General features: G+C 49.2%; 1 long non-coding RNA gene across 1 annotated transcript; it reads left to right on the forward strand.

The window, feature by feature from the left end:
- Nucleotides 1-215: 215 nt before the first annotated feature.
- On the forward strand, nt 216-5756 carry LOC137300095 (uncharacterized). Its single transcript, XR_010958023.1, has 2 exons — nt 216-266; nt 5141-5756. It is a non-coding gene; the product is annotated as an uncharacterized lncRNA (long non-coding RNA).
- Nucleotides 5757-5986: the final 230 nt, after the last annotated feature.

Raw genomic sequence — 5986 nt, forward strand, 5'->3', positions numbered from 1 at the left:
AGAGGTGAAAATTCGTCAGCTCCTGGAAGCGTTACTTAGACTGATTCCCCTCACTCTTCAGCTCGAAATGGCGATCAGCCTCCCACGCATGGGACTCCCACCGTGCATATTAAAGGAGATATTAGTTCCGATGAAGGGTCATCGACCTGAAACGTTAACTCTGTTTCTTTCTCCACAGATGCTGCCTGACTTGCTGAATATTTCCAGCGTTTTCTGTTTTCATTAAAGAGATATTAGGACAAGTAACCAAAAGCTTGGTCAAAGAGGTAGGTTTTAAGGAGCGTCTTAAAAGGAGGAGAAAGTGGCGGAGAGGTTCAGGGAGGGAATTCCAGAGCCTAGGACCTATGCAGTTGAAGGCATGGCAGCCAATGGTGGAGCCATTAAAATCCCCTGAAACGGGGCGGGTACTTCAGCTGCTCATCAGTGGGTGCTGGTCAAAAAATGGCGGTCGATTGGTTGACCGGAGCCCCAGTGTGAACGGTGAGTGGAAAGTCTAACTGACCACCCCTCCTCCCCAGCCCCACACAGCCTAACGCTGATTTAAGCGCATTAAAATGGGACACCCTTGCATGCGGATTCTGGATAAGGTCAGGATCAGGCTGTGCTGTGCTGCCCTCCACATCCGAATAGTCTCTGGCACTCGGGCGGATGCGGGTCGGTGCCTGAGGAGAGAGAGCAATTGGGAAACAGGACACGGTGTGCTTTGTATTCAGTCGGTGTGTACTGCAGTGTGCTCTCCCAAGTAATGAGTTGCTTTTTGCCTGATTTAAAGCTGCTAGAATGTCATTTTCTCTCCTTCCAGAAACTGAAGTATAAATCATTAAATTCACAGCAGGCTCTTTGCATCACATTAATCCTACTGTTTTCTAGGAGGCATCAAACAAAGAAATCAATTGATGTGCAGCGTATGTAGATTTATTCAGTTCTGCCTCTCTGAGATGTGACTTTTTTTTACCTCCCTCAAGCATCAATACTTAAACTGTTTCCTCTTATTTATCCAGTCAGCAAACTGAAAGTCGTTGATACAATAGGACTGCTCCCTTGGTCTCAGGACACTAAAGATGAGACGACAACAACTTGCATTTATATAGCACCTTTAACGTAGTAAAACGTCCCAAGGCGTTTCACAGGAGCGATTGTCAAACAAAATTTGATACCGAGCCACATAGAGATATTAGGACAGGTGACCAAAAGCTTGGTCAAAGAGGTAGGTTTTAAGGTGTGTCTTAAGGAGGAGAGAGCTGGAGAGGCAGAGAGGTTTAACGAGGGAATTCCAAAGGACTCAGGCAGCTGAAGGCACGGCCGCCAATGATGGAACGATGGAAATCGGGGATGCCCTAGAGGCCAGAATTGGAGGAGTGCAGAGATCTCGGAGGTTTCTCGGGCTGGAGGAGGTTACAGAGATAGGGAGGGGCGAGGCCACGGAGGGATTTGAAAACAAGGAATAGAATTTTAAAATCGAGGTGTTGCCAGACTGGGAGCCAGTGTAGGTCAGAGAGCACAGGGGTGATGGGTGATCGGAACTTGGTGCCAGTTAGGATACGGGCAGCAGAGTTTTGACAAGGCGTCAAAGTACTCGGCTCCGATTTATACTTGAACCCAGATCGATTCAGGTGTATCTCAGCAAGTTTGTCATCTAATGGAAACCGGCTCCCACCCCATCCTCCAACCTTTCCCCCACCACTTACACCGTCCTCCTTTATCACAGACAGCTGCCCATATCGGGCAAATGGTGTTACCCATTGCTCATCACCACAGGCGGCAATTACTAAGCTGCATTAAGCACGCCAACTATTCCAGGCACTTCAGTACTGACCGATTTAAAAGCTCTGCTGATTTCAGGAAAGGTCAGGTCTTCAAGGAGTTTCAGCCTGCTGTTTGCACTGTTAACATATGGTTTGACCGTCCACCGCATACAGTGGGGAAATTATGTTACCATGTGCGTGGCCGCTATATGCGGTGGGGACTGTACCACGGTGGTCAGTTCTCCTCTGAACGCTCCTCTCTTGTTCCGCCTAAGCTCCAAAGATCCCCTCTTACACAGTCTTCCTCCTCTCTGCATCCCTAGTGTGAAATCAAGATTCATGGCACTGTCTCCTTAAAAAAAGGACAGACTTTATAAAGCACCTTTCACGACCTCAGGACAACTCAAAGTGCTTCGCAGCCAATGAAGTATTTCAGTGTAATGTAGGAAATGAGGCAGCGAATTTGTACACAGCAAGTTCCCACAAACAGCAATATGGTAATGACCAGATAACTTGCTTTAGGTATTGGTTGAAGGATAAATGGTGGCCAGGACGCCCCTGCTTTTAAATGAATTTTTTCCTCCTCTTTCTCCACAACTCCACGCTCTGATGCAGACAGGATCTCGGTTTAACGTCTCATCTGAAAGACGGCACCTCCAACAGTGCAGCACTCCCTCAGTACTGGCAGTGGGAGTGCCAGGCTGGATTTTGTGCTCAAGTCTCTGGAGCAGGACTTGAACCCACAATCTTCTAACTCAAAAGCAAGAGCGCTACCTACTGAGCCACGACTACAGTAACGTAATAAAAACAGACAACACTCAGCAGATCAGACAGCATCTGTGGAGCGAGAAACGTAGGGTTAAAGTTTCAGGGTCTTTTGTCAGACCTGTTTTTTGCTACAATGGTGTCGTGCTGATTCTCTAAGCCGCACTCACCTGTTTTGCCCAAGTGGGCATTTCTCACATCTCTCCCACCAGCGAGGAATTTCACTTTGGCACTTTGCAAACTATGAGAAAAGAAGTTTCCTTTTTAAAAAAATGACCCCAACTCCTGCGGGTCCAGGTGTTGTAATCGATCGTTCTGCAAAGTGCTGTTAAAGAACGAGTTAGAGGAGTGGATCGTGCAATGAGTCTACATTTCAATACGGTGAAGATATGGGGAAGTGAAGGACTGTACAAGGGTGGTTATAGGCTTAGGAAGAGCAAACGAGGAAAGTTCAGAAATTTATGGCCCTGATATTTATGGGGAGGGAGGCGGGGGAGACAGCATGGGGGAGTGGGGGAGGGAGGGAATGAGGGGAGAGTGGGGCAGCAAGCGGGGGTGAGCAGGAGGGGAGCTGGGGGAGAGAGCAGCTGGGAAACCCGGAAGCTCCGGTAAGGCAGAGGTCCTGTCGAATTTAACAGTAGGACCTCATTGGAATTTTTTTACTCCGTTTCCCCCACTCTGGCAGCCAGCCAGATTGAGAGGCTGGCTAGCTGATGGGCAGGAAAGCCTGCATATGAAGGCCACAGCCGGGGACCCTTGGAGATGGTCCCCGACAATTAAGAAGATCGGGGATCGGTGAGGTCGGAGAACGGTGGTCAGAGCCTGACCGTGAAGAGGGAGGGAAGGATCGCTGGGGGCAAGTCGCAGGGGGAAGAGATAGAGATTGCGGGGGAAAGATAGAGATTGCGGGGGAAAGATAGAGATTGCGGGGGAAAGATAGAGATTGCGGGGGGAGGGAGAGGGGATCGCAGGGGCTGGGGAGGGACTCTGAAGATCACGGGGAGGGAGAGATTGCGGCAGAAAGTTTGCTGGAGAGCCCGGGGGAAACACTCCTGGTCCTCCTTGGCCCACAAGCAGTGCTGGAAAAGTACGTGCCTGGATCTGGCAGTTCTCACCTTCCTTCAGCTGCCGGGTTTCCCGAGCCCTGGGAAAACCAGCCCGCAGCTGTTAAATTCAAATGGCTGCCAAAATCTGAGGAACACAGCCTCATTAACATATTAAAATCATGCACCCGCCTCTCCAGAGCAGGTTACTCGGGCGCCCCTCAAACCCGCCCTAGTTAAAGCGGAAGTAGGCGTGATCACAGCGGGTTGGGGTCGGGCTTTGCATTTTTAACAATTTAACCCCCCCTCCTGACTGTCTCCCGCCTGACCTGGGAGGGTCAGAATTACCCCCATAATGACCATACTGTACAGCAATTGGATCGTTAAGTGCAGTTCATGACTGATGTTCACATTAGGGTTGCCAACCCTCCAGGATTGTCCTGGAGTCTCCAGGAATTTAAGAATAATCTCCAGGACACTGCTGAGAGCAACTCCTGTGAGAGAAAACATCGGGGTATTAAACAAATTGTACGTTTCTTTTCATTCCGTTTGAACTCTTTTTTTTAATTATAAGAGTATTAGAGATGGGGAAATTAAGGCCGTTTGACTGACAGTCAAAATCATCCAATCGGGTAATGAAGAGTGTGTTTGCTTTCCGATTGGCCGTGGAAGGCAGGGCGCCGCGAGAATGGACGTGTCGGGCAACCAATGGCAGGAGAGGGGGGGGGCGCGGGGCGGGGCGGATGGAGGCGAGAGGTCATGTGATGAAGCCTCCAGGAATACATCCAACCAGAGTTGGCAAGCCCTCGTTCACATTGCTGCACACTGGAGTTAGACTGTCACCGGGACAGTGTGCCCGTTTGCTCACTGCTTAGCTTTACCTTGTGTTTGCAACAGTGCAGAATTGTTGGGGGTGAAACCTGTTGCTCAGTGTCGAGTACACAGTGTGTTCCAAAGAAGTTCGACTTCCCTTTGAAACGCGAGGAGCTGCAGCTTTGGAAACCAGAGGGCGCTGTTTGTGATCCAACATCACAAACACGTCACTGGCACATTCCAGGCTGCAGAAACTGTCAGCACAGGACAGGTTTATTAAAGATGCAGAACAGACAAACTCCCCAGGGTAGTCTGAACCACTCATGTTGGGTCAGTCAAGAATCCACTTTAGGTTTTTCCTCCCTTTTGAACCCTTGATTCAAATGATAAATATTTACATTATGTATCAGGGCTGTATATATGTGAGTGTGTGTGTGTGTGTGTGTGTGTGCGCACGCGTGTATGAGTGGGTGTGTGTGCGTGTATGTGTTTGAGGGTGTGTGTGTGCACAGATGTAAGAGTGTGCGTGTATGAGTGGGTGTGTGTGCGTGTATGTGTATGTTTATGAGTGTGTGTGACTATCGTTCGCAGCAAATTACCCAGCTTTCAGGAGAACAGCGTCCACGACACCACACAACCCTGCCACGGTAACCTCTGCAAGACATGCCAGATCATCGACACAGATACCACCATCACACGAGAGGACACCACCCACCAGGTGCATGGTTCATACTCCTGTGACTCGGCCAACGTTGTCTACCTCATACGTTGCAGGAAAGGATGCCCCAGAGCATGGTACATTGGCGAGACCATGCACATGCTGCGACAACGGATGAACGGACACCGCGCAACAATCGCCAGACAGGAGGGTTCCCTCCCAGTCGGGGAACACTTCAGCAGTCAGGGACATTCAGCCACCGACCTTCGGGTAAGCGTACTCCAAGGCGGCCTTCGAGACACACGACAACGCAAAACCGTCGAGCAGAAATTGATAGCCAAGTTCCGCACCCATGAGGACGGCCTCAACCGGGATCTTGGGTTCATGTCACGCTACACGTAAGCCCACCAGCGAACAAAAGCTATCTATTTTTAATATAACGGGTCATTTGCTGGCTTTCTGTGCCTTCCGGATGTTTCTGCCTCTCTCTGTTTTCTTTTCTGTTTGTTTTTTTTTTGTTGACTGTATATTCGGGGGCTCTGTAGGTAACACCTCTCTGTCTGAACACGGTGATTGCCTTGGCAACGGGCAGTTGCAAAGACTATCTGTAATCACCATGTATTGTTCTGTGATTTATAAATGCGTAGGCTTCGAGGAGTTCCTGACATTTACCTGAGGAAGGAGGAAGCCTCCGAAAGCTTGTAAATTTCAAATAAAATCGTTGGACTATAACTTGGTGTTGTAAAATTGTTTACAATTGTCAACCCCAGTCCATCACCGGCATCTCCACATCATGTGTGTGTGTGGGTGTGTGTGTGTTTACACATAAATAAATTGAAAACCTGCGAGTCATGTGCAAAACCCACTCCTTTGGCATTTGTATTTAAATATTGAGAGTGGGATCAGGGCCTGTGCACAAAGCGCCAATCACGTCAACCCTGATTTTAACCCTGCACACTCAG

This window comes from Heptranchias perlo, chromosome 30, assembly GCF_035084215.1.
Source record: "Heptranchias perlo isolate sHepPer1 chromosome 30, sHepPer1.hap1, whole genome shotgun sequence".
Taxonomy (NCBI): domain Eukaryota; kingdom Metazoa; phylum Chordata; class Chondrichthyes; order Hexanchiformes; family Hexanchidae; genus Heptranchias; species Heptranchias perlo.